The sequence below is a fragment of the Rutidosis leptorrhynchoides genome, chromosome 5, assembly GCF_046630445.1.
Source record: "Rutidosis leptorrhynchoides isolate AG116_Rl617_1_P2 chromosome 5, CSIRO_AGI_Rlap_v1, whole genome shotgun sequence".
In the NCBI taxonomy this organism is placed as follows: Eukaryota; Viridiplantae; Streptophyta; class Magnoliopsida; order Asterales; family Asteraceae; genus Rutidosis; species Rutidosis leptorrhynchoides.
In genome coordinates this window covers 28,690,460-28,704,889 of record NC_092337.1, presented here as the reverse complement: position 1 = coordinate 28,704,889, position 14,430 = coordinate 28,690,460, and positions in this window count along the sequence as shown.

The window sequence follows — 14,430 nt, the reverse complement described above, 5'->3', positions numbered from 1 at the left end:
AAATTCAAAACTGTCAAAAAAGGCAAAATTAAGGGCTTTCGAGGCCTCGTTTCGAAAAATATTTGGGACAAACCGCCTACGGCTGTTTGCAAATGGATAGATCATGAAAAAATACACGATTTGAAAAAAAACAGTGACTAAATCGAAGCTACGAGTCAAAAGATACGATAGATCGAACATTTTGGACAAAGGCACAAAACACCAAGCACCACGAACCGTCGGTGGTGTTTGGTGCGTGGTGCGATTTTGCGAGGAAGTATGTCTTTTTCGGAATCTAGACGACCTCGAATGGAAATCACATTCAGAGAGTCCTGCTCGTTCGGCCGTTTTAGGGTGATCTTGAGAATTTCTGCACAATCTGAAAACGAAGGTTATGCGCCGCCAAATGGTACTCCATCTGGCTGCGCATAATAATGATTAAAAAAACGTGTTTATTGAAGTGGCATTATATTCAAATTAATACCCGTTATACACATTTGCATTGCGAGTGAAATAATAGGCCTTAAAAAGATATATACCATGCTTAGTCACGCATACACAAAACTAATAATACGATATAAACTGAAAACGTTCAAAGAGAACATTAAAAATGAGTAAAATGCCTTTTTTCGGCATCCTGATGACCTCGAATGTCAAGACACTATCCAAGAGGCTTGATGTTAGGTTCATTTTAGGGTAATCTCGAGAATTTCATCATAATCTGAAACCGAAGGTTATGCGCCGCCAAATGGTACTCCATCTGGCGGCGCATATTAATGATTTATAAAAGCGTGTTTAATGAAGCGACATTAGATTCGAATTTATATGCGTTATACATAATTACATTGCGAGTGAAATAATAGACCTTAAACCAATATGTACCATGCTAAGTCATGCATACACAAAAGGAATAATACGAATGAAATTCAAAACGGTTAAAAATGTCAAAATTAAGGGCTTTCGAGGCCTCGTTTCGAAAAATATTTGGGACAAACCGCCTACGGCAGTTTGCTAATGGATAGATTATGAAAAAAATACACGATTTGAAAAAAAACGGTGACTAAATCGAAGCTACGAGTCAAAAGATACGATAGATCGAACATTTTGGACAAAGGCACAAAACACCAAGCACCACGAACCGTCGGTGGTGTTTGGTGCGTGGTGCGATTTTGCGAGGAAGTATGTCTTTTTTGGAATCTAGACGACCTCGAATGGAAATGACATTCAGAGAGTCCTGCTCGTTCGGCCGTTTTAGGGTGATCTTGAGAATTTCTGCACAATCTGAAAACGAAGGTTATGCGCCGCCAAATGGTACTCCATCTGGCTGCGAATAATAATGATTAAAAAAACGTGTTTATTGAAGTGGCATTAGATTCAAATTAATACCCGTTATACACATTTGAATTGCGAGCGAAATAATAGGCCTTAAAAAGATATATACCATGCTTAGTCACGCATACACAAAACTAATAATACGATATAAACTGAAAACGTTCAAAGAGAACATTAAAAATGAGTAAAATGCCTTTTTTCGGCATCCTGATGCCTCGAATGTCAAGACACTATCCAAGAGGCTTGATGTTAGGTTCATTTTAGGGTAATCTCGAGAATTTCATCATAATCTGAAACCGAAGGTTATGCGCCGCCAAATGGTACTCCATCTGGCGGCACATATTAATGATTTATAAAAGCGTGTTTAATGAAGTGACATTAGATTCGAATTTATATGCGTTATACATAATTACATTGCGAGTGAAATAATAGGCCTTAAAACAATATGTACCATGCTAAGTCATGCATACACAAAAGGAATAATATGAATGAAATTCAAAACTGTCAAAAAAGGCAAAATTAAGGGCTTTCGAGGCCTCGTTTCGAAAAATATTTGGGACAAACCGCCTACGGCTGTTTGCTAATGGATAGATCATGAAAAAATACACGATTTGAAAAAAACGGTGACTAAATCGAAGCTACGAGTCAAAAGATACGATAGATCGAACATTTTGGACAAAGGCACAAAACACCAAGCACCACGAACCGTCGGTGGTGTTTGGTGCGTGGTGCGATTTTGCGAGGAAGTATGTCTTTTTCGGAATCTAGACGACCTCGAATGGAAATCACATTCAGAGAGTCCTGCTCGTTCGGCCGTTTTAGGGTGATCTTGAGAATTTCTGCACAATCTGAAAACGAAGGTTATGCGCCGCCAAATGGTACTCCATCTGGCCGCGCATAATAATGATTAAAAAAAATGTGGTTATTGAAGTGGCATTAGATTCAAATTAATACCCGTTATACACATTTGCATTGCGAGCGAAATAATAGGCCTTAAAAAGATATATACCATGCTTAGTCACGCATACACAAAACTAATAATACGATATAAACTGAAAACGTTCAAAGAGAACATTAAAAATGAGTAAAATGCCTTTTTTCGGCATCCTGATGACCTCGAATGTCAAGACACTATCCAAGAGGCTTGATGTTAGGTTCATTTTAGGGTAATCTCGAGAATTTCATCGTAATCTGAAACCGAAGGTTATGCGCCGCCAAATGGTACTCCATCTGGCGGCGCATATTAATGATTTATAAAAGCGTGTTTAATGAAGCGACATTAGATTCAAATTTATATGCGTTATACATAATTACATTGCGAGTGAAATAATAGACCTTAAACCAATATGTACCATGCTAAATCATGCATACACAAAAGGAATAATACGAATGAAATTCAAAACGGTCAAAAAAGTCAAAATTAAGGGCTTTCGAGGCCTCGTTTCGAAAAATATTTGGGACAAACCGCCTACGGCAGTTTACTAATGGATAGATCATGAAAAAAATACACGATTTGAAAAAAAAAACGGTGACTAAATCGAAGCTACGAGTCAAAAGATACGATAGATCGAACATTTTGGACAAAGGCACAAAACACCAAGCACCACGAACCGTCGGTGGTGTTTGGTGCGTGGTGTGATTTTGCGAGGAAAGATGTCTTTTTCGGAATCTAGATGACCTCGAATGGAAATCACGCTCTGAGAGTCCTGCTCGTTCGGCCGTTTTAGGGTGATCTTGAGAATTTCTGCACAATCTGAAAACGAAGGTTATGCGCCGCCAAATGGTACTCCATCTGGCGGTGCATAATAATGATTAAAAAAAATGAGTTTATTGAAGTGAAATTAGATTCAAATTAATACCCGTTATACATATTTTCATTGCGAACGAAATAATAGGCCTTAAAACGATATATACCATGCTTAGTCACGCATACACAAAACTAATAATACGATATAAACTGAAAACGTTCTAAGAGAACTTTAAAAATGAGTAAATTGCCTTTTTTCGGCATCCTGACGACCTGGAATGTCAAGACACTATCCAAGAGGCTTGATGTTAGGGTCGTTTTAGGGTGATCTCAAGAATTTCATCATAATCTGAAACCGAAGGTTATGCGCCGCCAAATGGTACTCCATCTGGCGGCACATATTAATGATTTATAAAAGCGTGTTTAATGAAGTGACATTAGATTCAAATTTATATGCGTTATACATAATTACATTGCGAGTGAAATAATAGGCCTTAAAACAATATGTACCATGCTAAGTCATGCATACACAAAAGGAATAATATGAATGAAATTCAAAACTGTCAAAAAAGGCAAAATTAAGGGCTTTCGAGGCCTCGTTTCGAAAAATATTTGGGACAAATCGCCTACGGCTGTTTGCAAATGGATAGATCATGAAAAAATACACGATTTGAAAAAAACGGTGACTAAATCGAAGCTACGAGTCAAAAGATACGATAGATCGAACATTTTGGACAAAGGCACAAAACACCAAGCACCACGAACCGTCGGTGGTGTTTGGTGCGTGGTGCGATTTTGCAAGGAAGTATGTCTTTTTCGGAATCTAGATGACCTCGAATGGAAATCACATTCAGAGAGTCCTGCTCGTTCGGCCGTTTTAGGGTGATCTTGAGAATTTCTGCACAATCTGAAAACGAAGGTTATGCGCCGCCAAATGGTACTCCATCTGGCTGCGCATAATAATGATTAAAAAAAACGTGTTTATTGAAGTGGCATTATATTCAAATTAATACCCGTTATACACATTTGCATTGCGAGTGAAATAATAGGCCTTAAAAAGATATATACCATGCTTAGTCACGCATACACAAAACTAATAATACGATATAAACTGAAAACGTTCAAAGAGAACATTAAAAATGAGTAAAATGCCTTTTTTCGGCATCCTGATGACCTCGAATGTCAAGACACTATCCAATAGGCTTGATGTTAGGTTCATTTTAGGGTAATCTCGAGAATTTCATCATAATCTGAAACCGAAGGTTATGCGCCGCCAAATGGTACTCCATCTGGCGGCGCATATTAATGATTTATAAAAGCGTGTTTAATGAAGCGACATTAGATTCAAATTTCTATGCGTTATACATAATTACATTACGAGTGAAATAATAGACCTTAAACCAATATGTACCATGCTAAGTCATGCATACACAAAAGGAATAATACGAATGAAATTCAAAACGGTTAAAAAAGTCAAAATTAAGGGATTTCGAGGCCTCGTTTCGAAAAATATTTGGGAAAAACTGCCTACGGCAGTTTGCTAATGGATAGATCATGAAAAAAATACACAATTTGAAAAAAAACGGTGACTAAATCGAAGCTACGAGTCAAAAGATACGATAGATCGAACATTTTGGACAAAGGCACAAAACACCAAGCACCACGAACCGTCGGTGGTGTTTGGTGCGTGGTGCGATTTTGCGAGGAAGTATGTCTTTTTCGGAATCTAGACGACCTCGAATGTAAATCACATTCAGAGAGTCCTGCTCGTTCGGCCGTTTTAGGGTGATCTTGAGAATTTCTGCACAATCTGAAAACGAAGGTTATGCGCCGCCAAATGGTACTCCATCTGGCTGCGAATAATAATGATTAAAAAAAACGTGTTTATTGAAGTGGAATTAGATTCAAATTAATACCCGTTATACACATTTGCATTGCGAGCAAAATAATAGGCCTTAAAAAGATATATACCATGCTTAGTCACGCATACACAAAACTAATAATACGATATAAACTGAAAACGTTCAAAGAGAACATTAAAAATGAGTAAAATGCCTTTTTTCCGGCATCCTGATGACCTCGAATGTCAAGACACTATCCAAGAGGCTTGATGTTAGGTTCATTTTAGGGTAATCTCGAGAATTTCATCATAATCTGAAACCGAAGGTTATGCGCCGCCAAATGATACTCCATCTGGCGGCACATATTAATGATTTATAAAAGCGTGTTTAATGAAGTGACATTAGATTCGAATTTATATGCGTTATACATAATTACATTGCAAGTGAAATAATAGGCCTTAAAACAATATGTACCATGCTAAGTCATGCATACACAAAAGGAATAATATGAATGAAATTCAAAACTGTCAAAAAAGGCAAAATTAAGGGCTTTCGAGGCCTCGTTTCGAAAAATATTTGGGACAAACCGCCTACGGCTGTTTTCTAATGGATAGATCATGAAAAAATACACGATTTAAAAAAAAAAACGGTGACTAAATCGAAGCTACGAGTCAAAAGATACGATAGATCGAACATTTTGGACAAAGGCACAAAACACCAAGCACCACGAACATTCGGTGGTGTTTGGTGCTGTAGTGACCCGAACTTTTCCATGTTTATATATATTAATTGAGATTGATGTTTACATGATTAAATGTTTCCAACATGTTAAGCAATCAAACTTGTTAATACTTGATTAATTGAAATAGGTTTCATATAGACAATTGACCACCCAAGTTGACCGGTGATTCACGAACGTTAAAACTTGTAAAAAAACTATATGATGACATATATATGGTTATATATATAGTTAACATGATATTATGATAAGTAAACATATCATTAATTATATTAACAATGAACTACATATGTAAAAACAAGACTACTAACTTAATGATTTTGAAACGAGACATATATGTAACGTTTATCGTTGTAACGACATTTAATGTATATATATCATATTAAGAGATATTCGTACATCATAATATCATGATAATATAATAATTTAAAATCTCTTTTGATATTATAAACATTGGGTTAACAACATTTAACAAGATCGTTAACCTAAAGGTTTCAAAACAACACTTACATGTAACGACTAACGATGACTTAACGACTCAGTTAAAATGTATATACATGTAGTGTTTTAATATGTATTTATACACTTTTGAAAGACTTCAATACACTTATCAAAATACTTCTACTTAACAAAAATGCTTACAATTACATTCTCGTTCAGTTTCATCAACAATTCTACTCGTATGCACCCGTATTCGTACTCGTACAATACACAGCTTTTAGATGTATGTACTATTGGTATATACACTCCAATGATCAGCTCTTAGCAGCCCATGTGAGTCACCTAACACATGTGGGAACCATCATTTGGCAACTAGCATGAAATATCTCATAAGATTACAAAAATATGAGTAATCATTCATGACTTATTTACATGAAAACAAAATTACATATCCTTTATATCTAATCCATACACCAACGACCAAAAACACCTACAAACACTTTCATTCTTCAATTTTCTTCATCTAATTGAACTCTCTCAAGTTCTATCTTCAAGTTCTAAGTGTTCTTCATAAATTCCAAAAGTTCTAGTTTCATAAAATCAAGAATACTTTCAAGTTTGCTAGCTCACTTCCAATCTTGTAAGGTGATCATCCAACCTCAAGAAATCTTTGTTTCTTACAGTAGGTTATCATTCTAATACAAGGTAATAATCATATTCAAACTTTGGTTCAATTTCTATAACTATAACAATCTTATTTCAAGTGATGATCTTACTTGAACTTGTTTTCGTGTCATGATTTTGCTTCAAGAACTTTGAGCCATCCAAGGATCCATTGAAGCTAGATCCATTTTTCTCTTTTCCAGTAGGTTCATCCAAGGAACTTAAGGTAGTAATGATGTTCATAACATCATTCGATTCATACATATAAAGCTATCTTTTTCGAAGGTTTAAACTTGTAATCACTAGAACATAGTTTAGTTAATTCTAAACTTGTTCGCAAACAAAAGTTAATCCTTCTAACTTGACTTTTAAAATCAACTAAACACATGTTCTATATCTATATGATATGCTAACTTAATGATTTAAAACCTGGAAACACGAAAAACACCGTAAAACCGGATTTACGCCGTCGTAGTAACACCGCGGGCTGTTTTGGGTTTGTTAATTAAAAACTATGATAAACTTTGATTTAAAAGTTGTTATTCTGAGAAAATGATTTTTATTATGAACATGAAACTATATCCCAAAATTATGGTTAAACTCAAAGTGGAAGTATGTTTTCTAAAATGGTCATCTAGACGTCGTTCTTTCGACTGAAATGACTACCTTTACAAAAACGACTTGTAACTTATTTTTCCGACTAGAAACCTATACTTTTTTTGTTTAGATTCATAAAATAGAGTTCAATATGAAACCATAGCAATTTGATTCACTCAAAACGGATTTAAAATGAAGAAGTTATGGGTAAAACAAGATTGGATAATTTTTCTCATTTTAGCTACGTGAAAATTGGTAACAAATCTATTCCAACCATAACTTAATCAACTTGTATTATATATTATGTAATCTTGAGATACCATAGACACGTATACAATGTTTCGACCTATCATGTCGACACATCTATATATATTTCGGAACAACCATAGACACTCTATATGTGAATGTTGGAGTTAGCTATACAGGGTTGAGGTTGATTCCAAAATATATATAGTTTGAGTTGTGATCAATACTGAGATACGTATACACTGGGTCGTGGATTGATTCAAGATAATAATTATTGATTTATTTCTGTACATCTAACTGTGGACAACTAGTTGTAGGTTACTAACGAGGACAGCTGACTTAATAAACTTAAAACATCAAAATATATTAAAAGTGTTGTAAATATATTTTGAACATACTTTGATATATATGTATATATTGTTATAGGTTCGTGAATCAACCAGTGGCCAAGTCTTACTTCCCGACGAAATAAAAATCTGTGAAAGTGAGTTATAGTCCCACTTTTAAAATCTAATATTTTTGGGATGAGAATACATGCAGGTTTTATAAATGATTTACAAAATAGACACAAGTACGTGAAACTACATTCTATGGTTGAATTATCGAAATCGAATATGCCCCTTTTTATTAAGTCTGGTAATCTAAGAATTAGGGAACAGACACCCTAATTGACGCGAATCCTAAAGATAGATCTATTGGGCCTAACAAACCCCATCCAAAGTACCGGATGCTTTAGTACTTCGAAATTTATATCATATCCGAAGGGTGTCCCGGAATGATGGGGATATTCTTATATATGCATCTTGTTATTGTCGGTTACCAGGTGTTCACCATATGAATGATTTTTATCTCTATGTATGGGATGTGTATTGAAATATGAAATCTTGTGGTCTATTGTTACGATTTGATATATATAGGTTAAACCTATAACTCACCAACATTTTTGTTGACGTTTTAAGCATGTTTATTCTCAGGTGATTATTAAGAGCTTCCGCTGTCGCATACTTAAATAAGGACAAGATTTGGAGTCCATGCTTGTATGATATTGTGTAAAAACTGCATTCAAGAAACTTATTTTGTTGTAACATATTTGTATTGTAAACCATTATGTAATGGTCGTGTGTAAACATGATATTTTAGATTATCATTATTTGATAATCTACGTAAAGCTTTTTAAACCTTTATTGATGAAATAAAGGTTATGGTTTGTTTAAAATGAATGCAGTCTTTGAAAAACATCTCATATAGAGGTCAAAACCTCGCAACGAAATCAATTAATATGGAACGTTTTTAATCAATAAGAACGGGACATTTCAGTTGGTATCAGAGCGTTGGTCTTAGAGAACCAGAAAATTTGCATTAGTGTGTCTTATCGAGTTTGTTAGGATGCATTAGTGAGTCTGGACTTCGACCGTGTTTTCTTTAAAAATGATTGCTTAACATTTTTGTTGGAAACTATATATTTTTTTAACATATGAATATTATGTGATATATTAATCTCTTAACGTGTTTGATATTATATGATAGATGTCTACCTCTAGAACAAGTCCCATTGACTCACCTAATAATAATGAAGAGTCAAATGTAAATTGGAATGATTTGTGGACTGATTCACAAGTTCCCGAAGAGGAACCGGAAGAAGAGTCGGAACCGGAAGAAGAATCGGAACCGGAAGAAGAATCGGAACCGGATGAAGAAATAGAACCAGTGGGGGAAATAATAAAACGGTTAAGTAAAAGAAAATCCTCAACCAACCGACCAAAGTTAATTATGGTCAATGGTGTTTTCGCCAAGGAAGCAAAATATTGGGAGGATTACCAATTCTCCGATGAATCGGATTCCGACGAGAATTCCGATGATGTTATAGAAATTACCCCAACTGAATTTAAAAAGGCAAAAGAAAATAATAAGGGAAAGGGCATAAAAATAGAGAAATCTAATTCCAACCCCGATGAACTTTATATGTATCGTCAACCCCCGAAGTCCTTAAGTTGTAACAATGACCCGGGAACCTCTAAACCACCAGGTTTTTCTAAACCAATGTGGACAACGACGGCTCGTATTAGGGGAACATCATATATCCCTAGAAACTTGGCAAAACGAACCAAAACCGAAGAAGAAGAAACGAGCGAGTCGGAATAAGATAGTTGTATTCGTGTGGTGTAATATATGGAATATAGTGTTCTTATGCTTTATGATATATGTAAAAATTGCTTGTATTAATAAGTATTTTTTTTTTATGAATCTAACTCTTGTCTATTTTACAGTTTAAAAACACAAAATGGATAGACAACCCAATATTTTAAGAGACCTACCCGGAGACATGATTGATGAAATCTTGTCTAGAGTCGGCCAGAATTCTTCGGCACAACTATTTAAGGCGAGATCAGTTTGTAAGACATTCGAAGAACGTTCCAAGAATGTCTTGGTTTATAAGAGACTTTCGTTTGAAAGATGGGGGATATCACATTGGGAAACCCATAAGTTACGATGTGTTTACTTTGACGCATATATTGCGGGGAACCCAAATGCTATTTTACGCAACGGGTTAAGAAATTATTTTGACTCAATATATCCGAATATTGGACTTCGTGATTTAGAAAAAGCGGCTAACATGCAACATAAAGAAGCATGTTATGCTTACGGATTAGTAATGTTCGCTTCTCACCAAAGTGAGAACAAGAACATCGGGCTACAACTATTAAACAAAACGTTTCCACAAGTGACGGAGTCGGTAATTGGGGTAAGAAATGAGGTTTTTAGATTATTACGGGACTGTTGGACATTACGTAACCCTCGTCCCTTTGATGACGTTACAACACGCTGTCTTATCAACGGCCATAACGGTTATGTTGCACAAGACCAAGGATGGGAAGTAGTCCTAGTAAAACCAGAATGCATGACTTGTTTCTGGACGTATGAATTACGTGTCTTTATTGCCTTTGCTGAACGACTTGTGTACTAGCTAGAATTGTCTTCACAACTATCTTGTATCAAAGTTATTGTGTGCTATATTTCATGCTTTATGTAAAATAAGCGGTATTGTAAGTTTGTAAAATATTGTATAAAAGTTTGAACGCGAAATATTATTATAATCAGTTTTTCATATGGAATTGTAGTAGTTGAATTGTATATTAGCTACTAAGTATGAACTTAACGGGTAGGTACTACCCGAATTTAAACTTATAAAACGCTAATATGAAGAAAAAGCTTTTATAAATGAGTTCATATTATGCTACGAAATACTATTAACTACTCTTAATATTCTGTATGATTAACTTGTTCCATTTAACTATTTTGAAGGAAATGGCACCGACTACTCGACACACCGTGAATATGAATGAAGAGGAATTCCGTACTTTTCTAGCTTCAAACATAGCCGCAGTACAGGCTGCGCTACATACCAACAATAACCTTGGATCTAGCAGTACAGGAAATCGTGTAGGATGCACCTACAAAGAATTCACTGCCTGCAAACCTTTGGAATTTGATGGAACCGAAGGACCGATCGGATTGAAACGGTGGACCGAGAAGGTTGAATCGGTGTTTGCCATAAGTAAGTGTACTGAAGAGGACAAAGTGAAGTACGCTACGCATACCTTCACAGGTTCTGCGTTAACATGGTGGAATACCTATCTAGAGCAAGTGGGACAAGATGATGCGTACGCACTACCGTGGTCAGCATTCAAGCACTTGATGAACGAGAAGTACCGTCCCAGAACCGAGGTCAATAAGCTCAAGACAGAACTTAGAGGGTTACGAACCCAAGGATTTGATATTACCACGTACGAAAGACGATTCACAGAATTGTGCCTATTGTGTCCGGGAGCATTCGAAGATGAGGAAGAGAAGATCGACGCGTTTGTGAAAGGATTACCGGAAAGAATCCAAGAAGATATAAGTTCACACGAGCCCGCCTCCATACAACAGGCATGTAGAATGGCTCACAAACTAGTGAACCAGATTGAAGAAAGAATTAAAGAACAGACTGCTGAAGAGGCCAATGTGAAGCAAGTCAAAAGAAAGTGGGAGGAAAATGGTGATAAGAATCACCAATACAACAACAACAGCAATTACAACAATAATCGCAACAATTATCCCAACAATCGCAACATCAATCGCAACTACAACAAACGGCCCAACAACAACAACAACAACAACAACAACAGCAACTACAACAATCATCCCAACAACAATAATAACCGCAACAACAACAACAATCAGAAGCAACTATGCCAAAGGTGTGAAAAGAATCACTCGGGGTTCTGCACCAAATTTTGCAACAAGTGTAAAAGAAATGGTCATAGCGCGGCGAAGTGTGAGGTCTACGGACCAGGGGTTAATAGAACGAAAGGAACAAATGGTGTCGGAACGAGTAATGGCGGAGCAAGTAGTGTCGGAGCAAGTTATGCCAATGTAGTTTGTTATAAATGTGGAAAACCGGGCCACATTATTAGAAATTGCCCGAACCAGGAGAACACGAATGGACAAGGCCGTGGAAGAGTTTTCAATATTAATGCGGTAGAGGCACAGGAAGACCCGGAGCTTGTTACGGGTACGTTTCTTATTGACAATAAATCTGCTTACGTTTTATTTGATTCGGGTGCGGATAGAAGCTATATGAGTAGAGATTTTTGTGCTAAATTAAGTTGTCCATTGACGCCTTTGGATAGTAAATTTTTACTCGAATTAGCAAATGGTAAATTAATTTCAGCAGATAATATATGTCGGAATCGAGAAATTAAACTGGTTAGCGAAACATTTAAGATTGATTTGATACCAGTAGAGTTAGGGAGTTTTGATGTGATAATCGGTATGAACTGGTTGAAAGAAGTGAAAGCGGAGATCGTTTGTTACAAAAATGCAATTCGCATTATACGAGAAAAAGGAAAACCCTTAATGGTGTACGGAGAAAAGGGCAACACGAAGCTACATCTTATTAGTAATTTGAAGGCACAAAAACTAATAAGAAAAGGTTGCTATGCTGTTCTAGCACACGTCGAGAAAGTACAAACTGAAGAAAAGAGCATCAATGATGTTCCCATTGCAAAAGAATTTCCCGATGTATTTCCGAAAGAATTACCGGGATTACCCCCACATCGATCCGTTGAATTTCAAATAGATCTTGTACCAGGAGCTGCACCAATAGCTCGTGCTCCTTACAGACTCGCACCCAGCAAGATGAAAGAACTGCAAAGCCAATTACAAGAACTTTTAGAGCGTGGTTTCATTCGACCAAGCACATCACCGTGGGGAGCTCCTGTTTTGTTTGTCAAGAAGAAAGATGGTACATTCAGGTTGTGTATCGACTACCGAGAGTTGAACAAACTTACCATCAAGAACCGCTACCCACTACCGAGAATCGACGACTTATTTGATCAACTACAAGGCTCGTCTGTTTATTCAAAGATTGACTTACGTTCCGGGTATCATCAAATGCGGGTGAAAGAAGATGATATTCCAAAGACTGCTTTCAGAACACGTTACGGTCATTACGAGTTTATGGTCATGCCGTTTGGTTTAACTAATGCACCAGCTGTGTTCATGGACCTTATGAACCGAGTGTGTGGACCATACCTTGACAAGTTTGTCATTGTTTTCATTGATGACATACTTATTTACTCAAAGAATGACCAAGAACACGGTGAACATTTGAGAAAGGTGTTAGAAGTATTGAGGAAGGAAGAATTGTACGCTAAGTTTTCAAAGTGTGCATTTTGGTTGGAAGAAGTTCAATTCCTCGGTCACATAGTGAACAAAGAAGGTATTAAGGTGGATCCGGCAAAGATAGAAACTGTTGAAAAGTGGGAAACCCCGAAAACTCCGAAACACATACGCCAGTTTTTAGGACTAGCTGGTTACTACAGAAGGTTCATCCAAGACTTTTCCAGAATAGCAAAACCCTTGACTGCATTAACGCATAAAGGGAAGAAATTTGAATGGAATGATGAACAAGAGAAAGCGTTTCAGTTATTGAAGAAAAAGCTAACTACTGCACCTATATTGTCATTGCCTGAAGGGAATGATGATTTTGTGATTTATTGTGACGCATCAAAGCAAGGTCTCGGTTGTGTATTAATGCAACGAACGAAGGTGATTGCTTATGCATCTAGACAATTGAAGATTCACGAACAAAATTATACGACGCATGATTTGGAATTAGGCGCGGTTGTTTTTGCATTAAAGACTTGGAGACACTACTTATATGGGGTCAAAAGTATTATATATACCGACCACAAAAGTCTTCAACACATATTTAATCAGAAACAACTGAATATGAGGCAGCGTAGGTGGATTGAATTATTGAATGATTACGATTTTGAGATTCGTTACCACCCGGGGAAGGCAAATGTGGTAGCCGATGCCTTGAGCAGGAAGGATAGAGAACCCATTCGAGTAAAATCTATGAATATAATGATTCATAATAACATTACTACTCAAATAAAGGAGGCGCAACAAGGAGTTTTAAAAGAGGGAAATTTAAAGGATGAAATACCCAAAGGATCGGAGAAACATCTTAATATTCGGGAAGACGGAACCCGGTATAGGGCTGAAAGGATTTGGGTACCAAAATTTGGAGATATGAGAGAAATGGTACTTAGAGAAGCTCATAAAACCAGATACTCAATACATCCTGGAACGGGGAAGATGTACAAGGATCTCAAGAAACATTTTTGGTGGCCGGGTATGAAAGCCGATGTTGCTAAATACGTAGGAGAATGTTTGACGTGTTCTAAGGTCAAAGCTGAGCATCAGAAACCATTAGGTCTACTTCAACAACCCGAAATCCCGGAATGGAAATGGGAAAACATTACCATGGATTTCATCACTAAATTGCCAAGGAC